Source organism: Hippichthys cyanospilos, chromosome 9 (assembly GCF_059441005.1).
Source record: "Hippichthys cyanospilos isolate Australia breed blue-spotted pipefish chromosome 9, RoL_Hcya_1.0, whole genome shotgun sequence".
Lineage (NCBI taxonomy): Eukaryota > Metazoa > Chordata > Actinopteri > Syngnathiformes > Syngnathidae > Hippichthys > Hippichthys cyanospilos.
The window spans coordinates 21317452-21336746 of NC_142377.1; positions in this window are offsets into that span (position 1 = coordinate 21317452).

Sequence of the window (19295 nt, forward strand, 5' to 3'; positions counted from 1 at the left end):
CCCAAAGATGTATGTGATTTAGCACAAAAATGAATGCATCCTAATTAAAAAAAAAAACAACAACTGCTTCAGCAATATTGTAGTTGTAATCGATGAAACTCATAACAACATTAAAAATATCAAGAAAATAATAAACACATGCAGTAGCCCACTAACCATTTTGGAAAATGTTTCAAAACACTAATGGTACATATTGTACAATTTCATGGGGACATGCTGGTACAAGGGACAGAAAAAGTAAAAATACATGACGTAACGCACCACAATTAGATTTATTGCCCAGGGCAAGCAGATGTGGAGGGCCAGCTTCTGTAGTTAAAAAACTTGATGCGTGGCATCCTCAAAAAGGCACCTCATGCACCATGACTGTGGGGGAATTAGGAAAAAAATATCACCCTTTTTTTACCTAATATAATTGGTCAGATGTGGCATGCACATGTGTGATATAGAGCAGATATTTTTGAAGCAAACGCTTAAAAAATCCTAAACAAAAAACGTTCCCATGTGCTCAACTTGTCTGTGTTGGAAGAATCTGTCGGGATTACGTGACGCTCGGAACAGCAAATAACACAGTGTTGTGTTGACAGCCACGTTAAGCTTTCTACATCTCCTTACGCGGCTTGTAGATGGATGGCCCCAAGTATTGCACGTGAAGCGCCAATCGTTCACGCTCGCTCCTCGCGGGCTACAGAGAATTAAGAAGAGAAGTCGTCGGCAAACATGACAATCTGGCACGCCCGGATTTTGCACGGCTGCGGGTTTCAAACTGGAAACACGTTTTACATAGTGAAGCCTTTGGTTCTCATTAGTGTTATTCAAGATTCAAGCGTGTTATTGTCATATGCATAGTATTATTATACCACACAATAAAATTCTTATTCTGTTCACTTCCCGAGCAGCAGGCTACATTCCACGATCGAGCAAATAAATAAAGAGCAATGAAAAAATAATAATAAATAGCAATAAAGCAACAAACAGAAACAATAGGGCAAATGATATAGTGTAAAATGTCATGTAGTGCAAAATATTATTTATGCATGCAGTAAGGGTCAGATTAGTGCGTGACGGATTTGTTGAGAATCCGGATGGCTTGCGGGTAGAAGGTGTTTGCTAGTCTGGCAATCCCGGCCCTCAGCCTCCTGCAGCATCTGCCTGATGGCAGCACTTCAAACAGATCGTTTTGCGGGTGTGTCTTGGCCTTGATGACAAAATAATAACAACATTTAAGGTTGCATTCCATTGGCTGTGGAAGTTACATATGGAAATCGTGTCACTGATTATTTGTATTCTTTTTTTAAAAACCCGAATATGTAACACTGGTACATGTGGTCCATTTCTCACCAAGCTTTATTCCGTCTTATAATGAAGTTCACAGAGGCTTCCTTGCTTTTCCTTCATGGTTGACTTACGATTCTGTCCATTTCGCAACAAGTCGAACAGCAGATGTGGCTGAGGTCAATCATCAGCTGTTGCTCATAAGCATCGACAGTCCACCTGACACCTTGCCACTATTGTTGCAGGCTGCACACTACACAACATGCCTGACACCAACCGACCCGCATAAGGAAACAACGGACCGTTTAGAAGGACGGGCGGGCAAACCTTTCGACTCAAGGGCCACATTTATTTAAATAGACATCTCGAGGGCCGCATTCCTTTAAATAGACAGATGGACCACATCTTTGAGAGATGAGGTAAAGAAAGTCTAAAAATGCTATCATCTTTGAATAATGAGTACTATTACTTTTATATAGAGATGCTAGCCAATGTATCATATTGTAATAGTAAGTTTGAAGAACTACATTAACCACAATGCTTAGGGCACAAGTGTTCACGAGAGCTCATGGGGTCTGGTGTGATTATTATAAACATATGTCCCTAGGTACAGTGGGCAGCATGGTGAAAGAGTGGTTAGCACGTCCGCCTCACAGTTCTGTGGTCCCCGGTTTGCTCCCGGTTCTGGCCTTCTGAAGTTTGCATGTACTCCCCGTACCGGTGTGAGTTTTCCCACAACATGCAGGGTAAGTATTTTGGAGATTGCCTTTAGTTGCGTGTATGAGTGTGAATCGTTGTTTGGCTTTGCTTTGTATGCCCTGTGATTGTCTGGCAACCAATTTGTTCATGGTGTCCCCCGCTTACCGCTCCAAAATAGCTGGGATTGGCACCGGCACACCAGCGACCCTAATAAGGGTAAGTGACTATGGAAAATGGATGGATGTATGGAGGAACTTGTTAGTATAGTATGTATGTTGGTTATCATCTTCCAGAGCACAATTTTACTCGGTTGAAAAACATGAATTTCTTTTTCAGTCGTTCGTCAAAGAACAAACTAAATGTGTATCAAAGCATCATTGAATACATACAGTATACAATTTCAATGAACTATTTTTGAGGGGAGTATGACAAATTTGATGTTGCAAATATTATGTGGCCCTCGGGCTGCGCCTTACCAAGCCCTGCTTTACGAGTTGTGTTCGTATACACAGCGGTTATAACTGAGCCATCCAGTCCGCACGCATTCCCGCTGCCTGCTGCAGGCCTGCGCCACACTCTCCTCAACACATGCACTTCCGTTGGGGTGCAAAAGGCCACAGAGTTTATGGAGCACAAATCCTCCGGGTGTCTGACTGGGAAGAGGAAGTTCCCCACACACATACGCTCGCAAACACACATATGCAGTCCTACTAACAGGACATTTTCAGTGATTGTGACTGCAATGAGGGGCCTCGTTCAGCCCATTTGTAGTCTTTCACAGATGGTGGCGCTCATGTTGACTGCATGACTTGGAGGTCTTTGATGACTCGACCTGCTTTCGTAGCTGGAGGAAAGGTGTGTAAATAGAGGAAACAGTTACTCTGACAACATGCAGCCGAGGGGATTTGCCTCAACAGCTAATTAAAAGGTGTGAGCACTTTAACGCCAAGCGCACTGTGCCGCTCGGTGACTCGGGTAAACTGTTTTTGCTCAAAGCGCTATCATGATTTATATTTCAAATTAAATGGCCTAGATCATGGTATTTCTTTCAATATTCAACAGAATATTGAATACAGTAGATTCTAATAAATTCAATTTGGCACACTCGCGATTATTAAATGAGTTTTATGTTACCGATGTTTCTAACCAGGAAGTGAGACGCCTTGTTTGCAGAGGTCACACCTCTTGCTGCGCGGGTACCTCGCCCCACTCATGACGTCGTTCAATGCAGGCCGGACACGAAACATCCATCGCTCCATCATCTTGATCGTTCATCCTCATGAGGCTTGCACGTGATGGAGACTATTCCGACAGTGTGAATATCAGGGCTAAAAACAGGTGTTTTTAAATGGGGGTATGAAATTTCTCTAACGTCGTAAGAGTTCTTCAAGTCATATTTATCAGAACGCAGAATATGCAAGGAATTTTCAGAAATGCATCAATGAAGGAAAATAACACTTTGTGGGTGTTTACAGTGAGAAATGGTTGTTTGTAACTTGGTTGAAAGCTCGAAAAAAAAAAAAAAAACTTTTCAAGACTACTTTTCATGAAAAAAGCCTTTAAATGAAAAAGTCATGAATCTGTTCCAGTTCTCTGCATGCTAAGAAATGAACTACTTCTTTTAAGTAATTAAATCAAAAATCATACACACAGATGTGCTGTAATAGTATCAGTTATGTTGGTGGGTATTTGATCCCTGCTTATTGGGTTCATTTTCATTATGTTTTATAAGTCATCTATGAACCTCTGGATTTAAGAATATTGATACCAAAAGCAACTCAACCAACCTTCACCAAACATTTTCTTTGGAAAATTTCTCCTGTACCATAATGTTTCAGTTCAGATGTCTTAAGTGAATTTCTCTCTTTCGTGGAAGTTTCTCAGTTGAGTTTCTCAATGTCACTCCAGAATTTCCTATTGCAACACCGGTTTTAAGTTCTCCTGCAAAACGTCTGTTTCGGGTTGTCCCGAAAATTGTGTTGCGACTATTTTTCATGACTGAAAATAACGCAATTAAATACGTGAGTAATTGCGCATACGTAAGAGTAGGATGATTAATTTAGCATTAATATGATTTATAATACAAGCCTTTTGAAGAAAACCATAAGTACAATGTAGGCCGTTGTAAAACTGAATTTGCAAAGCTTCCCATAGACGAAGTGAGCACATTTACTGTAAATGTTAAAACATATTAATGCCGTACGAGCGCTGACAAGATGATGTATCTGGGTCATGTGAGTGCAGGATTATCAAAATAACTCAATAAGCACGTTCACACGAGCTATCAGAGCGGATTGGTGGCAGTCACGCTGATGCCAGTGACTGAGGGGAAAGTCAAAGAAGCAACAACAAAAAAGGTGTTTGTACCGAAAATCCTAATAAAATCATATAAAGGGGATGCAAGTCAGGGAGTCAGCTAAAGTCCTAAGGCATTTCCTCTTGAGTGACAACAGGAGGAATTAATCCACTTGTGATTGGCCTTGTTACCGCAACGTGTGTTCTTTGTTCACGAAGGGAGGAAACGACCAGAGGGTGGTCTGCCATGGCAGTGGGTGCGGGGATAACCCCAATTCAGAGCGTGACCACTTTAATATGTAGGGCAGCCTTAATGTCATGCGCATGGTTTGGGTGGCGGGGGAATGGCAATGCACGCCGACCGACTTCATGGAGGAAGCGGGTTCAGAGTTCAACACGCTCGTTTGTGCGCTTGAAAAACCCGGTTGCAACTAGACACTCACCGGACACAATTATGGGTACACCTGCGCGAGCCACTGAAATCAAGTTCAATTGAGTTTGTCATTAAAGTTGCATTGTGTAGAATTGAAATTAATCTTTTATTGGTTTTACGTGAATATAGCACGTGCACAATGGCGTCTTATAGAGACCATTCTTTTTACAGTAGATTGACCCTACATGGTAGCACACATGAACCCACAGGGCCTGCGGGGCTGTGACATGTAGGCCTGCTGCTGACACACATATAGTACAGCATGCACCCTTGACGAGGCGTGTCATGCTGGGCTGAGAGATAACCGCAAGCCAGTGTCCGGCGGGAACGTTCTATAGCTTCATTAATGCTAGAAATAAATAAATCAATCATTTAAGCGGAGAACAGGAACAGCTAAAATTGCACGAGTGATGAAACATTCTGGAAATGATACAGTCGCAAAAAAGCCAGGGGCTTGGCTCATACCTATTTTCACAGTCTCAAGGCCCCGAGACGCAAGGACAACGCGGGCAAAATGGGACGGATGCCTACCTACCTCGTGGCACCCGACCGTCGTCAAATTTCCCCGGAAAAATGAGGGTAATACACCTCAAAAATGCTGACCAAGTACCTTTAGCGAATGCGTAAGTCGGAATACCCCTCCATATAAAATTGGGGGTGGTCGTAAGTATTTATCATTGATAGAAAAACAGACCTCTATTTGAATTGGAATATTGTGAACATAGAAAGCAGAACAATGGTTTAGCGATTAGCAAATTTGCCTCACAGTTTTTAAGTTTAGGGTTCGACTGTCGGTAAGGACTGTGCGCTTCCTGTGAGCTCATTTAACATTGAACGAGAGGAGCTGCATCGGTTGGCAGTGAAAGAAGGTTGTGCAAACGAAGCCGCGCCTCTTTGAAAATACTAAATCTTGCTCTAGTGCGCCCCTACAAAGATTTTTACCAATCCACACTCCAGAATAGACCTGGGCACAAAAATAGAGGCCTAAACATTTCACCACAATTCACCATAATCTCAAGCAACCAAATTTCTGACTGATAAGAGACACAATTAAAAAACAAAAGCCCCTTCCTTTATACCTGCAGTTGCTCGATATCAGCATGCCCGATGGGTGATTAAGGAGCCTAGGAGAACCGCCCGCACTCACTGAGTGACAGTCAAACGCAATTAAGGCAACAACGTGAGCGCGAGACGGGAGCTTAATTACCCGACGACGGACGCCTGCTGTCTCCTCAGCGATTTCTAATGAGGAAAAAGATATGCACATGTTGCCAGTCTACAATACATGCTGAAGCAATTACCATACTATTGCACACATACTGGAATATCGTGGTCCGGAAACAGAACAATGAAATAAAACACCTCTAAGGAATCAGGGCCTTTTTATTGACTTGGTATTTATCATTCACACACAGTATATTTATTTGTGTCTGACATTTAATAACCTGCACCGTTCATAACAATGCCCACACAAAAAATACACACACACTGCTGCAGACTATATCTACTCTAACACATAAATCATCATGTAACATGAGTGTAACTGCAGCTGTGACTGCTTTTTAAGCATTACCAACACACTACACGTCCACAAATGTGGCACACGGCTAGATTCGCAATGATTCCCTAAAATAGCTCTAATTTTTTACGTTCCTCTGCCCATGACACCATCACTTAGTCTGGGTAAAGATTAGGTACCACATTCAAGTGCCTGCCAATCTGATATGCTGTCATGCAGAAATTCACATTAGCGCACCAGTCAGATACACTACAGGCAAAAGGCAAGGTTTTGCTGGTCTTAATTTCCTAGGTGATGCCTTTTTTGGGGAAACGTTCAAACTTCAATCTTGTACTTCCTGGCTAGGAGCCAATCAGAGTGAGAGTGAGTCACTTTGCAATGAATGCCATCATCACCTAGCACAGAATGCTTTGCTCAACTATGTGCAAGCAATCTCTTTATTCATATCATAATTAAAAAGAAAAATAGCTCAAAAATCTTTTAACACTTACTTCTAAACACTGCTTTTTACTTTAGGCCTGTACAATGAATGTGCTGAGCAAGACTGTGTAAAGTATGCATTTCACTTCATGGAATTATGCCCGAAACACGGCACAATCATTGACCTTGCCATCCATACTTTGCTATCTCAATGTGGAGAAAGTGTTGCTCAGTGCAATACATATGAGGGTTTGTAGTGTATGTTTTTTCTTGTCACAACATTGTGTGGGTCCTCAGGCACCTCCACCACAAATGGCTCTCATTTGAACATGTAGACCTCCATACAAATAACCACAGCTAATCGTCTCACAAACAACCTCAAGTTTCCGAAATGATGCTTAAAAGCAACCGCCTGCACCACTTAACATTTCCCATATGTATCGTTTTACAGAACAGTGGAATGGCAGCTTAAGTGGAACAGAGGTGCAGGGGTCATGTCAGAACCAGTGATGACCCGGGTCTGTAGGCACTGTTGAGGGGAGTTCCTCTAAAGCACATTGAGGCTGCAAAATGTCACAAAATGTCAAAATATACTTTTCATAAAACATTATCCATCCATCCATCCATCCTTCCAGATGCATTTTTTCAAAGGCCTGAAAAAATCATAGAAAGATAAGAGCATTTCACTAAGCATTTAAACTTGGCAACATTCACATTTGTCCGTTTCTGAACTACCTCTATGTATAACAGAATCACTTTTAAGGGAATGTTTTTGAAACGTGGGAAGAGTACAGAGTACCTGGAGAAAAATCACCCAAGCAAAGGAAGAACATGCGAACTTGAGAAGGCCAAAACCAGGATCCAAACCCCAAACCACAGAACGGGCAAGGCGGTCATGCTAACCTCTGTGCTACCATGCAACCAGGTCTCAAAACTGCAAACCTATTCTGACGCTTCTGTACATCAAATCAAGTAATTCAGCATCAGTATCTGCTTTCTCTCCGGGTGCGCAGTGTGTAGTCCGACTTGAGTGTCGATATGGCAGGATGGCTGCCATCTACTAGATGCTTGCGCGATGACACGTAGCGTGCCAGTCACACTCCAGCATGGTTGCAATGCAGGAAACGTCCCCCCTCATGTCACGCTTGCCAGTGAGTTTTTAAACACATTTTCTCACATCGTCCACAACTATGTAAAAGGCCTAAATGACTTAGAGCAGCATTCGTTGAAAGAGGAAGAGAAAAACTCGCGGTACGTCAAAGCGTCTTACAAATTGCTTGGAATCGTACACTCGCACGTTCGTCCCGTTGAGCCCCCACCTCAATGGATGTTGTCCTGGGCATCAGGCCACGGGTCTATTGCTGGAGACGTGAACTCTCGGGAATGTCGAGATCTGAACCCTCAGTCACACTACGAGACGAACCTGCAAAGGAAACCTACAAGGAACAAGAAGATATTCGTGTTTGCAAAGAAGCTTTAACAAAGGCATATATTGGAACTAAAAGACATTTAAATGGCTGGAACATAGCTTGGTCAGCCCAACCGTCAAGTGTGAAATCAACCAACCAAATCAACCCTTTGTTTTCTGCCTCTCTCTGAAAATGGGAAGGAGCCTTTTTAAATTTCGCTACATTACGTTTCTCCAGCTGAAACTTTGCAGATAGCCAGGCCAAAGCTCTGACTACAACGAGACACTATCATGTCAAAACCAATAGTTAGAATAGGTTCATAATAAGTATAAGTGAACGTGCTTATTGAGTTAAAAGCGATTTTCTAAAAGTTCTCGCAAAAAGGCTGAAAAGCAGTCAATGGATAGAAAATGGGTCAAAATGATTCATTCCACCCCCAAACATTTTGATTATTCATAAAAAAAAGAAAAGAAAACTGAAGAAGAAACCTAGGATTACTAAGCAAAGCAGCACAGAATATCTCTGGACTCAACAAAAATGCGATTGCTGGAACGTTTTATTTAGCAGGTTCTATCAATGATGCAATTGACAAATTGTGACATTATAGCTAATCACCCCATTTTGCATTAAAATGCAGAAGGTCTTCTAATCGGTGCGTGTAAAGTGTAAATGAAAACAAATTCAGGTGGTGACCGAGAACGTTGCGTAATGAAACTACAATTAATTCTTGAAAAAAAAAAAAAAAATTGATAACAAGCAACTACGTTGCTGGATTGTGTACAGGCTGGCAATTCTGTTTTCTGGTCAACTTATCAGCGGTTGTATTGAATGGGCTGAAGAGCGGAAGAGAAACACAAGCTGGGGAAAAGGTGGCCAAAGCGTTTCAACACAGCAGGTGGGCGGAGCTATTTCCTTTCTGTTTGGGCTAAGGTGCACGCGATTGTTCGTGTCTCCGGCCCGCCTTGGAGGTGAGAGGTTGGACCCAAACTGGAGGGCGTCTAGACCCTCTTGAGGGGGGTAGAACTTGGGTCGGCTTAATCGGGTTGGCGGATGACTGACGTCTGGCTGTCCATCAAAGAGTGACCCGGGGCGTACTTTTAATGAGATCCATTTCACATGACAGGCGCCACCTCTCCCTGGGCTGTCTGTCTAACGCGCCAGTCAGGTTGCTGCCTACATGTGTTGCTGCTTTAGACCATGTCTTTGGCTGGACTTGTCTTTCGCTCACTAACAGACCGATACCGTCATTGGCGATATTGTTTTTGGAAATAATCAAGTGCAAATACTTTGCGACTGTACATAAGTACCTACGTACGGTTTCGTTGTAGCAAAGGAGGTATATTGGGGTTTTTAAAGATAGATTTACACCTCTAGTGAAGAACAGGATGCAAGTCCTTTTGCCTCCTAAAACTCTATGCGAGACTATGAAAAGAAAACTATATAGCCTGTGCTTGCCGTGAAATTTTGTGGAACTCATTAAAAGTCAGGAATTTATATGTTCTTTTTTTCACCAATAGAGTCAATGGAATGGTTCTACCGCCTCAGTTTTCAGAGTCCATCCATTTGCAACAGCTGTCAGAAGCAGAAAGTGGCCCGCTAACTAACAAACACAAATATGACCCTCCACATAACCAAACACACGCTTTATTAATAATCGAGTCGAGAAAGCGCATTTTATACTGTTTTCAATCAAACGCACTAAGCACAGTTGGATTATAAAAATAATATCTGCACCTTTTGACAGAATCCTTGCTTGGATCAATTTGGCACCAACCTTGTGGTCGTTTTGCACGAAATAACAAAGGTTTTGTTTCGTTTTGCTTTTTTCAAAATGGTCAGTCCCTTTGGCAAATCTTTGTGTGTGGTCAACAAAACTGAGTAGTTAGTTGTATGAGTCACTGTGTTAATACTCATTTTATCTTATGTTAACACCTCACCCTTGCCAAAAGTTTGGGCTCTACTGAGTGCTGTTTAGGTTCCTTTGAAAAATCAGCTGCACGTACTGTTTGTAAGCGCTGACAGGTAGTACAAACAAAGCAAAACTGCTGATCATTGACAACGTGCAACAGGGGGAAAAGCTTAGCCCACGTTTGGAGTGGACGAGAATATCTAGTTAACTCCTCAATCTGTCCGCTTCGGGCCGAGAGTCCTCGCGTGGAATGTGTATGCGCGTGGGCCAACATCTATCACGCGTTCTGAAGAAAACCACCAGAGCATCCAAGCCTTGGCCCAGCCGTCTCCACCGGATGGTTTGCATCAGAAACACATCGAGTTTGGAGCTTGTGCAACCACTGTCACGCATCTTTTAAAAGCGCTCCAAACAAAAGAGACCGTTATAGAAACAATCAATCGGATTTGGAGGGATTCTGGTTCCTTAACCGCCATACAAAAGAGTCAGTGATTATGCTGAGACTCGCCGTTCATCACACACATAGACAATGTCCTCTTGCTTTCGTTTAAGGACGTTTCAAGTACGAGCAGCATTACTCATAAAACGCTACGGGAGAATTTGTATTTGAGCAAATTCGTGACCCTGATGCAGATGGACTATAGCATCACTGTCAGATGAAAGCTTGTCAGATGAAGGATTCATTCCAAATGTATTCCACCACAGTTGCAAGTTAAAAAAAAAAAAACATGTCTGGTGGTCCGCTCCAGGTTTCCAGCAATAAATCTTACTGAAGTCACTCTTAACCAATTGAATCACTTACATGACCTTAATTTCACAATATATAAAAGTTTCAGTTCTTGGGTTTTTGAAATGACAAATTGATCAAATTAATCCAATTTATTGCCCAGGCTTAGGTGATGTAAACAGTCAATTCCAAACAAGGATTCCTAATTGCTCATGTCGCATGCACGGCCCACTGCATCATCTGTAAGAGAAGATTTTACAGTTTACTTGTATGAACATCCGCCAATTTCACGCACGGCGCAGGGAGTCTTTTAATCTATTTCCGCAACGCCAAGCTCGGCATGAGCTTCGAATGCCCTGATTTTAAGGCAAATGAGGGATAACGTCAGGATTTTGCCGGGACTCGTCTTCAATGGCGTGCAAAGGTGCAAACGTCCTGCCGCGCTCAATTCCACCGGCACAAAATCTAGGAAAATAGCAAACGAATGAAAACTCCGTACATGTGCAGTTATCCATACAACGAGGACCCAGAAAGTCCACGGTTTTTGGTTTGAAGTGTGTATATTGTGGGTTTCGATTTGGTCACTTGGCCTATACTGCACATCAGTCGTTCTCAACCTTGAACCTTGAAAATGAAATATTTTCACAGCCCGGTAACCCAAACCAGCTTAACACACGGTGCTTTGGCTCAAACACAAATTTTAAACCAGAATATGGTGTAGCCACATTTGATTGATCACAATTTGATTTATTGTATAGTGGCCGCTCGAACTATTTGAAATGAAAAGATATTTCTGAAAAACCAAGGAACTAACCTTATTTTTTGTTGTCGTTGTGCGGCTATTGCTCTCTTACTAACCACAGGAACATCCAATTTATTTATAATTTTGTTATAGCAATGTTTTTCAAATAATACATTGATTTTTGAGTCACTGCTGAATATGTTTTGCATGATGGGAAAACAGAAGGCGATAAGACTGAAGGACTGACAGGGGACAGTTGTGTCACCCTTTTAAAGGCTTTTGAACAACGTTCATTTAATTGACAGCTAAGCCAGAGAGAGACGTTGTTTAAACGCCTTGTTTGATGCATCACACTGTCTCCAGACGGTCTGCTGGGATTGTGGGAACAGATGTCCAAGCAAATTTCTTCTCTTTTTGCTCAGCCAGGATGGAGTACAATTATCTGGACATGTTCAAACAAGATTCATATTGTTGGGTCAGTCCAGAAATGGAGGACAATTAAGACGTAATATGTTTTAAAAGAGCAAAAAGGTTGATTGTTGTTTCTGCTGAAGTCACATAGTTTGCTTTTTGTCGCCTTTAGTTGGCCAAAAAAGCATGAGTAACAGGACTGCATCTATGCAACAAAAAAAGAAAAACATGCCCAAAATAATACCAAAAAACCGACACATTAAATTTGTAAATTGGCCGCCAAGAGGAAAGAATATGAGAAAAAAAAAGACATTTTAGGGGGTATTTTAGGGGTATTTTTTTGTAAGATTTAGGTATCCAAGAAGCACATATTTTTGTATTTTGTGCAAGTATTTTTTTTAATTTCACGGGAGCGGGAAGAGAAAATATCTCCGAATTTTGGAATAACCCTCCTCTCGTCACTACAGCTGCTTTGACAGTTCTCCGAAAAGCCCCATTCACGCCCGCACGAAGCATCCCTGGATGCTCTCGTCTCTTCATCTATCCTGCACGCGAGCCAGTTTGTCCCAAGATGGAGTTGATTAGCTCGAAAGTGATTTATGTGTGCGGCTGGCATCTGATTAGGAGTCTGGGCGGGAACAATAATTGCACAAAATAACTCAGCGAGATAATTCAAAGAGAAATCTGGACGTGTGTGGCAAAACTGATCATCCAGTGAAACTGTAACCAAAAATAAAACGTGTTTTAGATTCAATGTGCATCGTGTTTGTCAGTTAATTGGACTGCTCTTCTGCTGTCATACGTGCTCGAATTTCTACACACACTTGTGCACGGATACACACATGCACACAAATACTCTGTTTGGTCTCCGTCGCTTCTATGTCGTTTTGAATTCTCCAACCACCTGTTTTGTAGCCTCATCAGAGCGAGTGATGACAGGAGGATGAGATGTGGGGGTTGAAGGACAAGGCAGTGTTCACCGTCCTGTCCATAGGGAAACTATGATTTTTTGGTAGATGACATCCCAACACATGGTGTTTATTTGTTCAGGTATGTTTATAAATCAGAATGCAGTCATTTTTTGTTCGAAAAAGTACTGAGACTGAGCGGTCTCGAGACCAGGACCAATTCAAGAAGTATAATATGAATGATAGTGCATCTGTATGATAATGTGTCATTACAGCCCGTCACTTGAGAGATGCTTCGGATCTCCTTCCAGCCTAGCTGAGTGGAGAAACCTCGTTTCAAGGATTATGCAAATTAGCCTGGTTGTTTCATAACTCCGGTGCACAGATACCTTATCGAAAAAGACGGATGAAAAATGATTTACTCGGCTGATTAATTTTACAATGAATTCTTGGGGAGGCACACCAGAGAGCCGACTTGGAACGCAAGCACGTACAAAGGAAATTCTCTCCCCTTAAATAAATTTACTTGTTTAGCGATTGCTAGATGATCAGCCCCACATAAGATTACCATGCTGACATCGGCACTTGATTAGATCCACGCAAATGAGTTGCGGGTGGAGTTGCACTTTTCATGGGTCGGGCACTCCAACCACAATTAAATAAAAACATGCTACCGTGATATAACAAACTTTTTTTCCGCTTCAGTTCACTTCAATTCAATAAAAGATACAACACAAAGCCAAAAGGTCAAGATACGGCCATATGAAGAGAAACAACTCCACGAGTTGGAGTTTTGCACAAAGGTACCCCTTCCTGTCCAGTCAGTGCAGTTTAAACAAAAAGTGAAGTCATTTCCTCTCTCTGTCTTCAGCCAGGAACCTGCGGTCCAATGCTCGTGAAGAATGACACTGACAGACCGCTGCCTCAGGAGGCCCCATGTCAACACAAGGACTGCATGGGAAAACTGTTCAACGGCAGCATGGCACCTTCAGCCGCAGTCATGTTGCATGTAAAAGCGCCTTATTGCTGCTGCAGGGACGTGCAATAATAAGCACGGGGGGTCAGCCGCGGGGAGGGGGGCGTAACACGAAACACGGCCTCCTCGGTTTGATCACGACGGAGAAAATCCAGCAGCCGAGCTGAAAGTAGGGATCAGACCCCGCGGAGCCTGTTGGGAAACGGCTTTCATTTATCCCGACTCATCCCGACACAGCTGCCCTTTTTCTCTGTGAGCTGGCGGGCAGGAGACGTGAACTAGATACAAAGAGACAAACTTGTGTCATTCAAAAATAAAGAAAGATGGGCTGTGGGGGCAAAGGCAGCTGTCCCATTTTAGACCATACAAAGCTCCAGCTGAGTCATAGTCGTAGCGTCGCTGACAAAAGGACTGAGGGGGAACAAATACAAGCAGGAACATAACAATGTGACAAATCCAGATTGAGGTGGAGGGGTAGAGTGGCTAATCTGGCGCCAACATCTCAATCATGCTTTGCGAGCTTTCTATGCTAATCAGAAAGAAAAAAAAGAGTATTCTTAGAAAGCAGTCGAAGCGTTATACGCAACAGTCTCAGAAATATATGTGGTTTCAGTTTTCTCTCCGTGGTCACGTGTGCTTCTCTCAAATATACTGATTTTGGTACAGTAATAGCTGTTTTTGGAGGGCGGGGCTTCTCTATGGCATTCAGTTGTAACGGAGATGAAAAAAAGGAAGTGTGCTAACCTCACAGCTCTTTAAAGCAACGAGGCGCAAGTCATCATCTCCCCAACAACCTGTGAGATCAAACGGGTTACATTTCAACAAAATAAGTTTGAAATAATTGGCCAAAAGAGATAAAGACAACCATTCTTGCTTACATTAAACATTGATACCATACTCAGTAAGAAGTCAGACAAGTGACGGACCGCAACATCAGTGACTGCCGAGTTATTAAAAGACAGCAAAGTTTGCAGTCAGACCCGAGTTTCTCCACCGTGTCAGGGAGGTAAGACTTCTCAGAAGTGCGGTGTTATCTTTTTCCCATTTAAATGCTAATGAGCGAGCTGCCATCACAGTGAAAGCGCTGCATAAACCGTGTGAATATTTCATATCTTATTGCAGCGAAAAAACGTAACAGCTCTCACCACGGAGACGGAGGGAGGCGTGTGCGTTCTCCTCATTAAATTATACACAATGAAAGCACCCGGGGCCATTGTGTAATGTCATACCAACGGCATCAGATCCATGCACATGTGTTTGTGTGCGTGCGCTTGCTTTTAAGTTTGAGGAGCAGCTAATTGCTTCCCAATCATACCGTTCATTTTATAGAATGACAATTTCTTTACATTAGAATCCAAGTTCATTCTGGGCCTATTAGAGAATGGCGGCCCACAGGAGGGCACTCAGTAAGAGTGATAATAACTATACAGTGTTATTTCCCTTGCCGCAAGCAAAGCCTTTTTCAAATTAGCATACCTAGTTGGAACTGACATGCTTAGAATGCATTGTTTTTACTGAAATTCCAAGACTGAGAGGAAAACAATAATAGTGAGAGGTGCTCTTAAAGGGGATATAATAAATTGAGAATCCAAGCATTCCTATGGTGCTGAGAAAAATATACATTTCATCAGGTTCATCAAGAAAATCTGCATCTAAACACGTTTTTGTTTTTTTTTTCTTGGCTGTATGAACATAAGCTTATAAAAGCTCGGTGAACCTATTTGTTGAGACAACATGCGCAAAGCCATACTTGGCTACAACAGGGGGGCGAAATTTGACATGGAAGCAAAGACCGACTGTCAATTATGCTTTGTCACATCCTTGCCCTTTGCAGGCAAGCATAGCTGTGGACATGTTGTCCAGACATATAAATTCCCTAGCTTATTAATAAGCTTGCTTTATAACAACCGGCAAAACCAAACATGCTTTTTTTTTTCTTGATTAGCCATGAACATTGTTTTCTTACTCAATACCATAGGTACAATTAAGCTTTCATCCATCTATCCATCCATCCCTCCAGTATGAAATTACACAAATCTTTGTTAGCTTCCAATTTCTCATCCGAAGCATGCCCAGTGAGGCCCGGTCCATATCTTTCGCTGACCTGCAACTTGAATGATGCAAACACTGTTTTTTTGTTGTTTTTTTTTAATCATGAATGGATAAATAACTTAATCACCAGCAAGCCCTCGACCCTTGCGCTGCTCATTTTCATGAGATAGTAAAAACCACTAAAAACAAAATAAGTGGTCAAATTTTCACTCCTCCCACACAATTTTCTGGTTTTGAGTGTAAACCCCAAACTTCCAGAGTGGAATTTACATTTTTTTCCTTGTGTTTGCGCCGGATTTTTGTATTTTTCCCTCATTCCAAAAACATTAAGCGTTATTGTGAGTGGTTATTCGCCTATACGTGCCCTGCAGTTAGCTTGCAACCAGTCCAGGGTGTCTTCCACCACTTGCGCAACGTCAGCTAAATGATCTTTGCCTTACATAGTGCTTTTCTACCTCAGGTACTAAAAACGCATTACACCGACTATTCACTTACCTACTGATGACTCACCATCAGGAGCAACTGGTCACAATGGTCAGGGATCGGACCTATAACCCCCCCAGTTGGGAATGACGACAGTTACCACTGAGCCCTGCCGCCCTTCAAGTTGAACCTCAGCGGTACTTTGACAAAAGCATGTTATTACATAATTTGGGAACAACTGGGATCTGATTTGAATTGTGGAAAAAAATGGTTCCTCAATGGTGTTGACATAATCTCATCGAATCCTCAGATGGCTGCTGTGTGAAAAAAAGGAAAAAGCACTGGAAGGGAATGTAATGGAAAAGCATGAGGGACTTATAAGAAGGCAGGCACTCCTCGAAGCCAGGATGCAATAATTGCTTTCCTCTTGTCTCACGCAAGTGACAGATGGCGAAGCCACCAGAGGACCGAATGTGGGAATAATATTGTTGATTAAAAAAGAAATACGGCAAGAAGAAACATGCAGCTGTTGGCAAAGAAAGATAAAGGCGGGGAAGACAGAAAAAAAAGGCAAAAAACGGGCATGCATGCTAGAGCAGCAGTGATGCTATTCAACTTGGCCAGTCCATGCACTTCTTTGACTGGAACTGTGAAGTTTTGGGAATGAGATTGAGCTGTCTGTTATTTATTCCCACTTGAATCCGGATGAAGCCGAGTAGAGTTACAGATATATGTGAGAAAGTGACTATTTGTTTGGGCGACTGGACCACCCTTCAAACTCCAACGCCCACCTGCACGTGTTCTGCTTTCTGCGTGTTGGCGCGCGACCTCGCGTGATGACTTTTCAAGATCAGCCGAGATTCCAAGAAGGAGAGAACATATCAATATCTCCTCCTGCTGAGCCCTGTGCGTGTGTGTGAAACAGAAAGAGTGTGTGTTGGAGGGATTTTTTTCACAGAGCTTTCTGTTTGTATCAAGGGGAATTGAACACATTTAATGGCAAACATAATGCAGTTTTTCCGTATTCTTTGATGTGTGCACCAAAGTGTACGTAGAACAAGAAGTTCATCGCTGCCTTTATTTGGCGTTTAGAGACTGATACTCAAATCCAAATAAGAAAATAATTTGTGAAAGCAAATGAACCTAAAAAAAAAATCACTTGTGTTGCACAAACACACACACGAATTTATGAAGTCATGAACATGTTTAACACTCAAGAACGAATCAAGAAAATCAAGACTTTGGGTGCAGGAAAAACAGTTTTGGTGCAGGAAAAACAGTTTTGGGATCACAACTGTGCACGTCCGACTCATAGTTCAGAGTCTCCAGTTCAATTCCAGTTCGCTCCGGCCTTGCTGAGCTTGCATGTTCTCTCCGGGCACTCCGGCTTCCTCTCACATCCCAAAGACATGCCTGGTAGGTGTATTGGACACTTAGAGAGCTGGGATAGGCACCTGCAAGCCAGCGACCCAAGTGAGGATAAGCGGCTACAGAAGATGGATAGTTTTTAAGGTTCCCTGAAATCTGCCAAAACCTTCAGAATGAAAAGAGAAGGCCCTGCCTGCTATAGGTGAATGGAAATATCCCGTTCAGTTTACAGTGATTGGACCAATCATCTCGCAAGACTGTGACCACAGGGGAAGCTAGCTGGCCCTATGTAGAAATCAACATGTAGTTTCGTGCGTGTCCTGTGACTGGGAGTCAGTTACATTTTGCCATAAAATGCCGTGAATTTGAACCAGAACATTTGTTTGTCATGATTTTGTCATTTTCATGAAGGCAACTATGAATGTTACCTATGGCTAACAGCTTCTGAGAAACACTGCAAATTAATCCAAGAAAACCCTGTCTTGGTCATGCGTCCCAATACTTTTGTACTTTTGGAACACTTGTATAATCATTTAACTGCCCCGTGCACAGTTATCAATCGATCAATGCAGACAACATACAAAAAAGCCTTTGCGGCCTCCAATCTCTCACCAGCTCCTGCCCGAATTCTTGAAACTCAAGCCGTTGCTACTACTACGACATTTATGGAATAATAAACATGCGCGTAGGGCGTCATCTGCATTGTGCGCTGATGGGCTGGGAATCAAAATAAGCCAGTGTCATCAGGCAAGGGCTGGAGTGAGCTTAAAAGATTTAAGGCTCCATTTGTTCATGAATATCTGAAGCCGGTGCCGGCAAAATAGCAGCAGGGCCGTTGAGGTGTCGGGAGGAAATGGACCTCCTTCGCATCTGGTCATTGTTCCTAAGTTATTTAGACCACATCGTGTCACATCATAATTCAGAGCATATGACCTGAGCTAAACGTGAGAATAGTGCATCAGTCAAACTAATCCATTGCCGGAATACAAACGAGTCCCACGGGCCCCGCGTTAAATGTGTGTTTATCCTGCAATGAAGTCAGTATAGGAATATTTGATTTGGACACATTGCGTTGTTTGAAATGCTGAAATGTCCTATGCACCTTTTGCACCATCCATCTTTCATTTGGCCGATGTAATCGCTGATGACAGAGACAAAACGCGAGAGGAAATTTAAATAAATGACTTTTAGCCTCTGGTTTCACCACAACGTTTCAATTCAACACTCTGCCGCCTTCTGGAGCACGCTACATAATGACTTGTTATACAAACAGAGGTTTGATTTCAGCAGGGTTCTCTTACTTACACAATGCAAAACTATGTATAGGGACTCTAGGCTTGGAGAATATCATCTTGAATAGGCACCAACATATGGATATAAGATCTAAGTTTAAAAGTTAACATTGTTGAAAGTTTTTACATTGCTTTTTGTCTTTTGTTCATGTTAAAAATGATACATTTTTCGTTATACTTAAAAAATGTTTTCAATATAAAAGAGGTTCCGCGGCAAATGGGGAGGAGGTGAAATTTGGGATTGGGGGGGTTGCAAAATATAATTAAGAGGCATTCTGCCTAAGCATAAACAATACATCACTGTGCTGTCAAGCTAAGTAATGAGGGGATTAAAGTACAAAAATGATTTTGTATCTTTTCTTTAAAGGTTTACAATACAATACAATACAGATGAAGTGATTTGTACAGTTATGACTTAATCCAACCTTCCACTGGAT